At 53.1% G+C, this 13,645-nt stretch overlaps 1 protein-coding gene across 1 annotated transcript in view; it reads left to right on the top strand.

Moving 5' to 3' along the window:
• Positions 1–285: 285 nt before the first annotated feature.
• The window catches only part of LINGO1 (leucine rich repeat and Ig domain containing 1), a 152,004-nt gene continuing 138,644 nt past the window's right edge, over positions 286–13,645 (top strand). Inside the window, exon 1 of the mRNA XM_063412132.1 lies at positions 286–491. The gene's annotated coding sequence lies outside the window, so the exon portion shown is untranslated. The remainder of the gene's footprint in view (positions 492–13,645) is intronic.

The raw sequence follows: 13,645 nt of genomic DNA, 5'->3' as shown, positions 1-13,645 counted from the left end.
ACAAACACGCTTACTAAAAGGGGCTCTGCAGGCGCGACGAGGGCCATCGCTGGGTCCAGCTCTTGGGACTCATCCTCATGAACACCCAGCCGCCCAGGGAGCGATGGAGAGCTACGGGGGGTGCGGTGCATCTTGGAGGGGATGTCAAACAGCGCTCGCTCTGTGCAGGCGCTCTCCCTTTAAAGCAATCCCGGGGCCGAGAGTGGGGAGGAGGCGGGGGTGGGCGGGGGGCGCGGCGCCTCGGTTCGGCGGCGGCTGCTGCGGGAGGTGGCCGGCGCCGCGGCGGCGAGCGGAGCCCGGCAGCAGCCGCCAGCCCCGGGGTATGCGGGTGAGCGGGAGAGGAACGCGGAGGAAGGCGGAGAGCGGCGGGGAGCGGGGCGAGGGAGCCCGGCCGAGCCCTCCCGAGCGGCGGAGGATGCGCCGAGCCCCGGGAAGTCGAGCCCAGCTGCAGCGCGGCGCGTCCCGCCCGGCCGCCGCCCCAGCCCGCGCAGGTAACGGCGGCGGAGGGATCGGGGCCACCGGAATGGGATTTTATAGGGTAGAATATCCATCCCCCGGAGGCAGGGGGGACATACATGATCCCGGGGGACCTGCGGCTCCGCAGCGCATCACTCGGCAGGTGGGACTCGATCCTCTCGCAGAGGAGCTGAGATGAGGGAAGGGTCCCCCCGCGGAGAGAAGGGGTCCCCCCGTGGAGAGCTCCGTGGGGCAGGCAGAGACAGGGTCGCCGTGCTTTAGCCCCCCCAATGCCCTGAGGGGCTGGAGGCCCAGCTCGGAGCCATGGCAGATGCTCAGTGCCAACCTCAAGACCACCCCGATCGAAGCTCGGCTTTGAGGTTGGATGCATCCGGCAACCTCAGGCAGCTGGCGCGGGAGACAGGCAGAGTGTGGCGTGAGGTGACAGGTTCCCATCTCGCCACCTGCTCCCCGAAACCGGCCAACTTTGGGCTGATGCTGTGGGGCACCTGGCACCCAGCAGTGCTGGTGGGGGGCAATGGGAGCCAGTCCTTGCTCGGACTAAAGCTAGAGGAGATGACAAGGGTGCCTGGAACATCGCAGCTGGATCCCTAGGGACTGCTGGCTCCATGAGGGATTATACTCCAGGTTTAGCAACCACAGGGGTGCGATTTGATCCCACACACTTTGTTTCCAGCTCTGTGTTCATCAGAGGATCTGCCCGGCAGGGGAGCTTCCTGTGTGCTTCTTGCTCCACTGCTAATTTAAGGCAAATTGCCAAGCTGGCCCCCTGCTCCCTTGTCCTTGTCTCTATTGAAAAACTGAGTCTCATCTCATGTTCCTCAACTTGTACAGGAGCAACCCACCACAACAGCGACTCGAGGGCCCCAGGGCTCTCCTTTTATCTGCTGCGCTGCTAACGGAGGAGAGAGAGAGGTTTAATTATCCTCAAGTGTCAGTTCAAGATAGATCTGCTGGGACACAGCTCTTGGCAGGTGCAAAATAACAGGACGTTTTCATGCATGGGAGGCTGAGCTGGGAACAGTTCAGTGGTTTAATTGGAAGGGTTCATATCAGGGTACAGAAAATGGGACAGTGCAGGCTCCGGCAGTGATCCTGGTGCTGCAGCTGTGCGAAGGGAAGATGGATGCCGAAGGCTAAGAACTTTCTCTGCTGCATTGTTTTGTGGGCTTGGAGCAGAGTGGGTGCTCCGGGCTGGTAGCACAACCCCAAGGCCATGCTGTCCTGTGACCTGCGAGGTGCTGATGTGTTTTCAGTCTCACTTTGTATCTCAGCTTTTCAGTCGATTCCCATGAGAGTCCTTGCAGGGCCAATGGAGATGTGCCCTGTTTTATGGGGCATCCGAGAGCTGAGAATGAGTGAATTACTCCAGAACCAGGGCACTCAGGGGCTGTCTCCTAGGGAGTGAGGTGTGATGGCCTCAGGGCTTATGGGACAGCTTCTCCTCCCTCCTCCTGCCAAAATCCCTGAAATGGTTACAAGAGGTCTCAAGTATCTGAAGAGTTTCAGTTCTCTGAATCCATGGAGAAAAGCCCCTGTCCTCACCAAACAGCTGTGACATGGGTGTTTGTCTCCCAGGGAGATGTCTCCACCCTGCCTGGGCTGCAGCGCTGGGTGCATGGAGCATCTGTCTCCTCATCTCCTGTCCAATCCATGCCATGGTTGTTGGTCCCTGGAGCCAGATTTGGATCAGAAAGCAGAACCTCCTCTAGCAGTGGCATGCCACAATGGCCATATTGCTGCCACAAAATGGGACTTCTCTATGTTCAGACCCTGTAATCAGCCTGGTATGGGACACGCCAGCTCGAGGAAGAAGGATGTCCTATTCTATTTTTTTTATTGTTTATCCAGATATGCTAAGCTCTCCTCTGTGCTCATTCCCTGGGGACCATGGGACAGATGTTGTAAAGAAACACTGGCCCCATCTCTTCTGGCTGCTTGGAGGGGACGTGGTATCCTGATTTTCTGGTGAAGTCACGGTGTTGTGCTGTTGTAGTTAAGTTCCTTGTTTTAGGGTCTGACATAATGACTTAGCTGCATGCAGTTCCTACAAGCACAAAACAGCAGTTGGTGTTACAAGTCTGGGGTTGGTCCTTTCTCATCTACAGCAATCATGTTCTAGCCCCACTTGCTAATTGCTGGTGTCTTTTTCTGACTCTGTGAGAGGACATTCAGTAACCACGGTGAGTTTTGTAGTTGTGCTGAGATGGTGTTTTCAGGAAGACCCAGTTATTAAATGTCATTTTGGCATCATTCCCTTCACGCTTGTGCTTGGTAAACGCTGCCATTTGCTTGTAGCCACACTCCAGTCCTGCCAGAGTCACATCCTTCTTTTGCAAACCTGCATTAGTGAAACTTGGTTGTTGCTTGGGTGAAAACCTTATGGATACTCCTGGTGCTGTGACCTGTGTGGTGCTGGCCGTGGTGCAGGAGTGCTGGGTATCTGGCTAGCGGTGGCTTGAGGGAAGGCAGCTCTGGGAGGAGGCTTTCTGTCCTTTGTGATAGCTAACTGTGCCTGAGTCTCTAACAAAGGCATTTTGGAGGTGAGATTGAGGAGCAGAGCCTCCTCCTCAGTTCTCCTTGGAGGTCAAGCATCTGGGAGAAGGGGTGGACCAAGGAAGAGCAGAACCCTCACTCATTTCAACTACAACAATCTTTTCGTGCCACCTGTGACAGGAACATATTTAGACTTGATATATATCCCCCGCCTTGACTTTGGGCTTTGGATCAAGGCGGAAGAGCTTTTGATGCTTGCATACACAATAAGGGGAAAAAAAGTTAAACCCACAATCCTCAAAATGTTTGCAAATCCAAGAGCTTATCATCACCCTGGGTAGGCAAAACTAACCAAGGGTAGGATCAGTAAATCACAGAATCAGCCACTTTCATCATCAAACATCAGGGCTGGGACACAGCTAGCACAGAACGGCATTACCACACTGAGTCCTTTGGGAGGATGCTCAGGATCTGGCACCATGGGTTTTTCCTTTAATACCTTTACAGTGAGCAGCTTGGCAATCAGCAGGGATCCCAGCCATACATGGATGGGGTTGGGCTTCAGATGGGTGTGATGAAGAAACAAAGGCTGCTTGTGGTACGGAGGACACGCACCGAATGAATCTCTTGCTGGGGGTTCTGTGAAGGACAGTGGATCATTCAGGACCAAATGGGCTGAGCTAGTGCAAGCCCCCACGTTGGTCAAACGGGTCTGATAACCTCAACCAATAACTGAACTGCTGAGCAGGGAGAACACACACACTTTTAGCCCTGGGAGGAGATTTAGGCCATCTCTGCAAAGCTGAGAGCATCCTATCTGCAGATCAGCACATCAGTGCCAACGGTAGTAACAGTAAAGGGGCTGGTTCTACAGCATCCCATCACTTTAGCCACTCTCCTACATCCACTTGCCACCAAAGCCCCTCTCCAGTGAGGCCAGTCCCTGCTGCTGGTGAGCAGGGGCCGTCCCCTCTCTGTACTTGGTGTGGTGGGTTGGTGGAGTGGAGTTGTATGGTGGGGTGTGAAGGGATCAGGCTGTCCTGACACATCGACAGCAGTGGTGCACGATACCCCGAAGCAGCCACTGCTGAAGCTGACTATGTGGGGTGTGTGTAGCAGCAGTGAGGAGAAGATGGACTGGCATCTGGCCTTCAGATCTGTCCTTCTGCCACCCTGAAAGCAAACTCAGAGCCAGAAGCAGGGCAGGTGGCATTTCCCTCCCTGGCACTTGCGTTGAGCCAGGCTGGTGTGTGCTCCACAGGCAGCAGCAAGCCCTGGTTGCCCTGGGGCAAAGTGCCAGTGGACCAGGGCAGCACATCTCTTGGTAAAGTCAGCAGGAACTCAGAAACTCAGCCCACAGGGCCCGCAGGGAGCACTGCAAGGCTGAAGGGTTTTTCCCAATGCATTTGGACCTGGGACATCAGCTGGAGCGACAGCATCGCCCGAGCACTCCAGTGGTGTCAGAGTCTGGGGTCAGGCAGTCCATCTGGAGTTTCATGGCATTATCTCTTAAATGCCTTTAACTGCAATAGGATGGCCTGACTGATTGGATTGTGCTCTGTAATTAATTAGCTGGGTGTGCTGTATGGGAAGCAGCATCAACGGGAAGACGGGGGAAGAGAGGGAAGCTCTTGCTGGCAAGAGCTGTTAAGCTTCAAACGTCCATTTCTCATTAAACCAGCCTTGTGCAGCGTTAGTCCCTGGCACAGGGGGATTAGTTCCAGTTTCATGGCCCCTTTCCATAGGAGTAAGGGTTGTTTTGCTGCCTGACCATTCCTCGAGAGCCTGTGTCCTGAGAGCCCCAACCAACTTGCCTGGCCTCAGTGACCACCAGGAGAGAAGAGCTTGTTCAGGCTGGGATGTCTTGGGGGTGGTGAGGGGATGCCCTCTCCTGCCAGGGTGACAGACCCTGCAAGGACTCTAGGATGGCTCCAGGGGTTAGGGACTGCTGGGCATGGCTGGCACAATTCCCGTTCTCTTCCTTGCCGCACTTGGGCTTCTCGCCACTCCCCTCCTGCTCCCAAACCTGCCATGCCTCTGCTCAGCTTCTTTGTCTACTTTTAGCATCCATTTGTGCCTTTAAACAGACAGCATCTCCCTTAGGATGGGTTTTTTCCTTTGTGTTTACTGTGAGGATTAATCAGGACCTGCAGCGTAAGGGAAACCTGCAACGAACAGCTCCTTGTTTATTGTTTGATTTGGGAAATGCTGCTGGGTTGGGCTCATGTTTCAGGTCTGTGCTGTTTTTCAAGGGGTGCATTTTGAGAATGTTGTGGGAAGAGAGGGTGTCCCTGTCTGCCCTGGGCAGGGGTCTCTCCTGGGCACAGCATCCTTTGGGCCTGGGGTCTGTTCCTCCCTCACTGGGTCCTGTATGGGTGGAGGAGAGAGGGCTTTTCTCCGGGTGCCTTCCCTGGGAGGTGAGACCTGTTTTCTGCTCAGATGCCCCTAACAATCTATCTGACACCCATGGGTCTCTCTGCAGCTCCCAGGTTCCTCCAGCACCCATTTGGAATGTGGTGAGCGGGGATGTTTGCTGCTGACAGGCACCTCTGTGCTCTTGTAAAATTTCAAGCTGGCTTGTGATGGGGAAACTGAACTTTGTCCATAAGTGCCTGCTCAAAATGGTCCCTTCATCTGTGTTTGGGGGTCTGGGATGGGCTCCCCCACTCCTCAATGCCATAAGGAGGTGGGTGTGGAGGAGAGCAGTGTAAAACTCCAGCAAGATGTTGTTGCTGTCAAGCTGGAGAAGAGTTGTAATGCCCTCTGCTCCAATGGCTGATAAATCTTGGAGGAAAAAACAAAGAAAAACGAACAAAAAAGAGTCATGTGCCTGCTCAGCTTAACCCTCAAAGGAAAACCACGTCATTTTAAAAAGTAAAGCTGTTAAAAATAGAATTTTTTAGCAGAGAATGACACTCAGAGGAGTCAATGAGCACTGTTTCAAGAGCTGGGAAACAAAACGCTCCAGGGGCTGTGAAAGGAAGTCTTTCCTTTTCCAACTCCCTGAGTGTCAGGTGTGGCTCCTCAAGCTTGTTGTTTTCCATCTGGCTGTGCCAGATTCAGCCAGGCTGTGGTGGTTGTTGGCTGCTCCCAGCTGCTGCTACTCGCTGGAAGTGAGGAATTCACCATCTTGGGAAGGGGAGAAGCTGTGACTCAGACTTGTGTTACATCTTGCCTTGGGTTTCCCACTTGCCAGCAGGGCCGAAGGGAAGGTGGTGAGCCGCACAGAGCATCCCTTCCTTATTTATTTAATTTTTAATTGGCTAAGGAGCCCTCTCATTTGCTTCGGTTCTGACTAATGAGACGCGCCTCGCTTTGACAGCGTGTCACAAGCAATAAATTTCTCAGGAGCTTCTGGGCTGCGTGGATGCCCTCATGCTCTCGCCTGGCTCACCCTCCTCCACATCACCCTGTGCTGCTGTCCCAGCCCGGCCTTTGAGCGAAGGAGAGGAGGGTTGGGATGAAGAGGGCTGGGTGTGAATTAGTGATCTCTTTGGGCTGGCCTCAGGGATTTGGGGGCTTCCTATATTGTTTTTCTGGGCTGGAAATTGGAAAGTAGAAATCAGCAAGGACCCAGACAAGCTGTTGTTTAGCAGCCATGATCTCTGTTGTGTTTTCCCAAAAATCTTAGCTGTGCCTCAGGGTGTGAGCATTGTGCCAAGCTCCAGCTAATCTCACCAGGGGCTTGGGCTGGCTGGCAATGAACCAGCATGCAGTGAAGATCCTATGGAAGACTTTCATTTCCAAAAATGCATTTTTTAATTGGAGGGCTTTGCAGGAGCATGTCTCCTTTGGTGAGGAAAGAAGGGGATGGTCTCCAATAGGAAAATCTAGATGGACTGATGATTTTCAAGGCATTTCCCATGGGGCTGTACCAAAAGGGGCCTGGTTGGGAGGTGCAGCAGGGAGGTGCAGCAGGGAGGTGCAGAGATGGGATTCTCCCTTGCCATCCTGCTGAGGTCAGGATGTGGAGTGCAGTCCTCCTGGGATCCTTGCTCTGGAGCATCCTTGTGTGCATTAGGAGCATATAGCGTAGTTGTTGTGTCTTATAGGTGTAATGTGATGCTGATACAGGTGAAGAGAAGGGTCGTGGGCGAGCTGAGGGCTGCCACCCTGGGGCAGAGATGCTCAGCCACATCTGACCAGAGCAGAAAGGGCTGGATGCTGCTTTGTTTGAAGGCGTGGACGCGTTGGTGCTGTTTGTCACCCTCTTGCTGGGTGACACTAACCTTCACTCTCCTGGAGTCATTAAGGGACTGCTTGAGGTTTCAAATCATTGATGGGAAGCACTGACTATTAGCACTTCTTCTCTTTGTATTCGTGATGGATTCTCTTTAGGCGTTGCTCTTAGTGGCTCTCCACTGTTAGCTTTTGTTTTCTCCTCAATAGCTTGTCTAATAAACGCCATTATCTTGGGCACAAATCTACTTCATGTCTCAATTCCACTTGGCGAGAGTTGGTAATAACAGCTGAACAACATCCTTTGAAAAGGGACTCTGTCACCAGCAGCCCTGGATGCCACTTCTCCGCTTCCCACACTTGTCCCCAGAGCAGATAAAGACAAGGGGAAGGCGCGTGGCCAGAAAGCAAAAGGGACATCCTCCTGATAAATTGGATGTCTGAGCAGTGCCGGCAGCAGTCAGTGCAGCAGCTCTGGGCATCAGGGCAGCTCTGGCCCTGCCACCTTGGTCATTAGAGGAGACGTGCTTATGGCCTGGGATCCTTCCTAATTCCAGCAGATTAGAGGACAAGGATGGTGGTGAAAGGTGACGGCTTGCAGGGAAGATCAGGGGTATTTCTTACAGCTTGAAGGAGCTTCTTATCTGTGGCCAAATCAAGCTGTTGCCTCCCAGTCTGAATCTGGTTCTGAAAAGGCTTTAACTGGTTGCTGCTGGGCGCTCACTGGGTTTTGGGTCAGCCTGCAGGTCTGTGAGGGGAAGTATTAAGGCAGCTCCGTGTTTTGGCTGAGGGCAGGACGTTCCCAGCCCATGGAGACCTAACCCTGATGTCACTGCAGTGACTTTTGTTACTGTCCCCACTGCGTGAGCAGATGAAGGGGAGGGCAAGCAGTGTTTTAATTAGAACAAACTCTATTTATTTCTGCTGGAGCAGGCTGCACTCATCTGCTGTATTTTCAGAGCTTCCCAAGGAGGATTTCCCATTCTCAGGGGGAAGGGGACCACTGATAGGAGCAAGCTGCCCTACCTCCTCTCAGTTGTCCCACTGCTGGGATGTCTGGCTGCTTCCAGTATCTGTCCCCTCCCTGAGTTATAAATACTTTATCCTCTCAGTGCCTACTGCATCAAATATTTTTTTTTAATGGCAATTTCTTTTTCTATTTTTTCCTGACTTGGTTCTTGTATTTCAAAACACGCCTGCCATGCGCGTAGCGCTCAGACATGCTCTCGGCTTCCCCCCAAATGTAATTGCTTTAAAACTGCAGATAGTTGGCGAAAGCAATTTTCTCTCCATTACGGAGGACTCCAGCTCCTCTCATCCTTCATGCAAGTCACTCTCCCCCAGCCCTGCCTTCTCTCTGCCGCTGTGCAGTGCTCAGCACTGGGGCTGGTGGTACCTCTGCTTTCCCAAATGAAGCTCTCACTTTTCCTGGCTGCAGTGGTACAGGGTGAGGACCTCTCTGGGGGGAAAAAGTGGCCCTACCACAGCTTCTGCCGAGCAAGGACGATGCTTGCTGGCAGCAAAGCCCTTCCCTTGGCCACGCTGATCTCCCTGGTGGGATGGGTACCTGTGCCAGGCACGTGTTCACTGTGGTTTTGCAGCTCCACCACGCTCACATTTAACATGCTCTTTCTGTCCGCAGGACGTGTTCGGCTTTCAAAGACATTAATGATGGAAAATAAATTGGAATCCAAGAGAAATAATCTTTAGGCATTCTCTGTAGGCCTCGTCTTGCCTTGCCTTCCTCAGCCATGTTGAAGACTGTGGCTGGAGGGGAATATAAATGAGGAGGGGCCCCAGGTCTCTCTGATCTGCTGTGATGCCGTGTGCTCAGTGGATCTCGCTGCAGGGAGCCTGTCTGCTCACTGGTGCTGATAAACCCAAGGGGGCTGGAGACAGTGGAAGTCATGAGGTGTTGCTGGACCTTCCTGGAGGGTTTGGGGTCCTGAGATAAACGAGGTTGAGGCACACCAGATTTTCTGAAGGTCTGTGCCCTGCTTGGGGGGTTTTAGTGTCACTCTGGCATGGGGTAGCAATTGTCTTTGGTTCTGCACCAGCCTGTCTCGGGGAACAGGCCCTTGTGTCAGCTGCCCATGCTGCAGATGGAGTTAGGTCACAGGTAAACCTGAACGTGCTCCATGCACACTATGGCTGCAGTGTTCCCTGCCCTGTGCTCAGACTCCCTAAGGTGCTGATCTCCTGCCTGGAGGGGAAGATGTGATTCCCCCAGGACCACCCCCCACAGCAGGTTGGGATCCTGTTGGCCATCACCCCTGAGATGTCCCTGAGGCCAGTGGCATCTCCAGAAGCACCCAGAAATGTCCTGTCTGGGCATCCTCACAGCAGGAGAGGATTCAGTGGCTTTGTCAGCATCAAAGCTTTTGGTCCCTGGAGGAGAGCCAGTGTGCCATAAAACCTGCTCATTTCTCCTGCCCTGCTCCTGCAGAGTGTGGAGCTGGCATGGACTGGGAGTCCACAGGGAGCCATAGCTCACACTGGCCTCTGGCAAGAGGCTGTTAAAGCACCACTGCCTATCTTAGCTGGGCCCTAGGCTGCTCTTGGACAGGAACCAGCCTTGTAATGAATGAAAGCTTCCTCTATGTCTGTTTGTTTTCTGAGCATCACTTTAATGTCGGAAAAATCCTGTTGCAGCAGAGCCTGGAGCACTTCAAAGACACTGCAGGAGAGGAGGGGGCTCTGTAGGGACCCTCCTTCTGCCAGGTGTGGAGAGCAACCTGGCTGGCCACCACAGCCAAGGGATTTGGCTCAGTGTGTTGAGGGAGACATTGAGCTTTGCTCCCACAGCACAGATCTGTTGCTGTGAGAGTCTGGCACATACCATGTCCTCCCAGCCTTGGATATTTGGAGATGCCTGTATGAACAGCTGGGGGGTTGGGTGAGGAGGATTCATGGTCTGAAACCTGCTGTAGTCGTCACATTAACACGTTGAGTGGTGCTTGTGCATCCCTCTCTTAGGGGATGATGCTGGTGGCTTCTACTTCTCACTAGAATGGAGTCAAGGCTGGCTGGCTCTTCCAAGGTGCTCCACAGCTCCCCAAAGTGGCACTTCTTGCAGTGGTATCCTCCCAGTCATGTAGTTCTGTGTCATCTTACTGGTGTCAAGCTCTGAATGAGCTCAGGCAATTTGCTTTATAAAGCAATGCACTAAATATGTCAACACTCAGTGCATGTTTTTAATATAATATTTCAGATTGTTTTGAAAGAAGCCAAGATCCTGCTTTCCCTCTTCATTAGGAATGTTTTATGTGAAAGAGATGAACAATAGAGAGAGTTTGCCAGCGAGAAAGCTTTCCCAAGTATTTGTTGCTGCTGAGAAATCAGCTGCTTTTTACAAAAAAACCCTCAAAGCAGAACTATCAGGGCAATTAAGCAGCTTGTAAACTGCCAAGGAAGGTTGTAGAATTGGCTTTGCTGGAGATGTTGGAGGCCAGGCTTGACTGTAGCCATTGGGTGTGCTTCAGGCACAGTAAATCCCAGTTTCCAATGGGGGAATGGACTAAATGACCCACTAGTAGCCCCTGGCCTCCTGGGAGTTTCACACAGACATTCTGAGCTGCTCTGGCATGAGCGATTCCAGGCTGATGGAGTGAGTGGGTTTGTGAATCTCATGCTGTTTCAGCCCAGAATTGATGGCTTTGGCTTTTAACTCACTTCCCAGCAGGACTAGGGGTGGGTTCTGTCCTGGGCTCCAGCTGGGAGACTTGGTCTCCTGCCATGGAAAGGGTAAGACCTTCTGCCTGCCTGGTTGCTAAGCTCTGTTCTGGCTGGTGCTACTCAAAAGAAAAGAAACCCAAAAAATCTCACTGCAGTACTTTCATCAGGGAAACTGGATTCCTGTCTGTTCCCCAAAGAGTTTCTCTTTCATCACAAGCTAGAGGAAACTTAGAGGGAACAGAAAACTTCCCTCTTCAATGAGGACAGACCTGGGGAGATAATGGGAGGAAGCTGTTTCCAGAGCCCCTGCCAGCCCTAGCTCTCTTTCCATCAGGCCTCCTCAGCTGAGGTCTCAAGAGGTGTTCTGAGATGACTTCCTCATGAAAGGGAGGGCAGCCGAGAGCCTGGAGCCTTCATGGAAAGGCCTGTCTGAAAGGCAGGGAGCCCCAGCCTCATTATCTGGGGTAGTTGGCACTGGGGAAGTGGTTGAGTGTAGGGGGCACTCCTACAGCCAGAATCAGCCCAGCACAGAAGGTCCAGAGGTGAGACCATGCAGATGTTGGCATGACAGCTGGCTGTGCTGGGATGTGGGCTGTGCTGGGGTGCTCTGACCCAGGGCAGGGAGGAACTGACTGAGTGGCTCTGAGGTGAGACCTGATGTTTTGTCTGTGTGCTCACTGCAAGATGCTGCTGGGCCAGGGGAGAGGGGCCCTGGGGATGCTGCTGCCCTGCTGCACCCAGGACAGGCAGGATCTGGTTTTCCTTCACCTCCCACCTCCTGGTAATCCTCTATTCAAATATTTTTCCTGCAGATCTGGTTTTTATTTTTATTTTTTTTTTACCACTCCTAAATGGAGTGTTTAAGCCTATTCTTTTGTTTTCTGTGAAAGGAGCAGTAAATCCTTTATCCTGCCTGGCTATTTCTGTGTGTGTATTTTCTCATTGTGCTCTATCTTGTCAGCTGTGTCAAAGCCTGGAAACCTTGGCCTCTGTTGGACTTCAGACTTAGATTTCTCTGTATTTAACAACACAGGCTCCCTTGGACTAACAGTTCTTTTTTTTCCCCTTGGTGTCTTATTTTTCCCCCAAAAATATCTGGTTAAAAAAATCCCTGACAAGAGGGAGGGAGCAGAGTGGTTGTTGGGTTGCCGGTGCTGGCAAGGAGCCCCAGCTGGCATGTCCTCCTGTCCCCCCGTGCCTCTGGGGCACCGGGGCTGCCCAGGGAAGGGGAACCCCCTGGGTGAGGGAGCTTTCTCCAGATTAGCCTGGGATCGGCGGGTGCCTGATGCTCAGGCAGGGATGTGATGAGCACAAAGGCAGGATTTCAGCTGGATTAGCCAGGGGAGAGGCGGACGGATGGCTGCCTCTGCGCCGGGGCTGTGTGCCAGCTCTGCCTGCCGTGCCCGCTCCTGGGGGCACGTGTGGGGTGTCTCCCTGGGGGGATCTGAGGGAGTGACAGCCGGTCTGCCACCCCTGTGTCTGGAGAGATGCTGCAGGAGGGATTGAGGATGGTGGCAAGTGAACTACAGCCCACTCTGTGCCCTGAGAGTGGTGGCAGCAGCCTCAGGAAGCCAAGGGAGACTGTAGAATTGGCTTTGCTGGAGATGTTGGAGGCCAGGCTTGATGACTGGGCATGCTTTAGGCACAGTAAATCCCAGTTCCCAAAGGGGGAATGGACTAAGTGACCCATCAGCAGCTCCTGGCCTCCTGGAAGTTTCAGAACTGTGGTCTGAGCTGTGCTGGCATGATCAATTCCAGGCTGGAAGAGTGAGAGGGGTTGTGAATCTTGTACTGTTTCAGGCCAGAATTGATGGGTTTGGCTTTTAACTCACTTCCCAGCAGGACCAGGGATGGGTTCTGTTCTGGTCTCCAGCTGGGAGCCCAGCAGCTAGTGACCCACATTCCCTGGGGTCAGCTCCACCAGCTGTGCTGGTGCTCCATGAATCCCATGGCAGCTCACCACACCAGGCAGCATGGGCGTTTGTGTGAGAACAAAGGAATAAACAATGGAAACTGTGATTAATTAGTGCAGCTAATTAGCAATGTGCTTGGCCTGGGCTAGAACTTGGTGAGGTGCCAAAATCAGAGGAGAAGCCACAGGAGAAACTCTGGTTGGAACCGCTTTGGGGAGGGAGCAGTGAAGGGGAGAGGAGGCTTTCCCAGCACCTCTTTACAACTTGCCACACAGACAGGTCACACTGGGGCTGTCACTGGCCTTACACCCTGCAGGTGCTGCTGCTGCCATCCCCAGCAGCATCCTCCCATTCCCTGGTGCTGCCTGTGCTGAGAGATCACTTCCCTAGCCACAATCAGCATCAGGAGCTGGGTGCTGCACCAGTGCTGCAGGTGCTAATTAATGAGCCCTCCTTAGGGTCGGTAGCGTTGCCTTCCCCATGGAATAGGATCCTGCTTGCTCGTCTTCTTCCACACTGTACAGCCACCTTTTTCTTTGCTCTCCATTTGCAAATTAGTGCAAGGACCACGATCAGCAAACAAATTTGCAGCGAGCTCATGGCGGGCTTGGAGATTTGGAAGAATCCTTGGCAAATATTTGCCAGCTTCCACCGCAAACCTTGCGAATACTTTTCATGACAGAGACATGCTGAGCTTAGCTACCACTTGAGGTAGGATGGCAGACCTTGGGTAGAGGATGGCTGTTAAAAAAAGTGAGCTAAGAGGTATTTTTTAACTTAACTTTTGCTTCCACCCCTCCTGTCCCCTGCTCTGATGCTGTGTAGTGTGGAGATCGGTGGGGATGGGATGTGCATGGCTGCTGTGCTGGGTGGTGCATGTGGGTGTGAGGGCCAGCCCGGGGGCA

The sequence above is a fragment of the Prinia subflava genome, chromosome 15, assembly GCF_021018805.1.
Source record: "Prinia subflava isolate CZ2003 ecotype Zambia chromosome 15, Cam_Psub_1.2, whole genome shotgun sequence".
NCBI lineage: Eukaryota > Metazoa > Chordata > Aves > Passeriformes > Cisticolidae > Prinia > Prinia subflava.
This window is presented reverse-complemented; position numbering and strand designations above follow the sequence as displayed.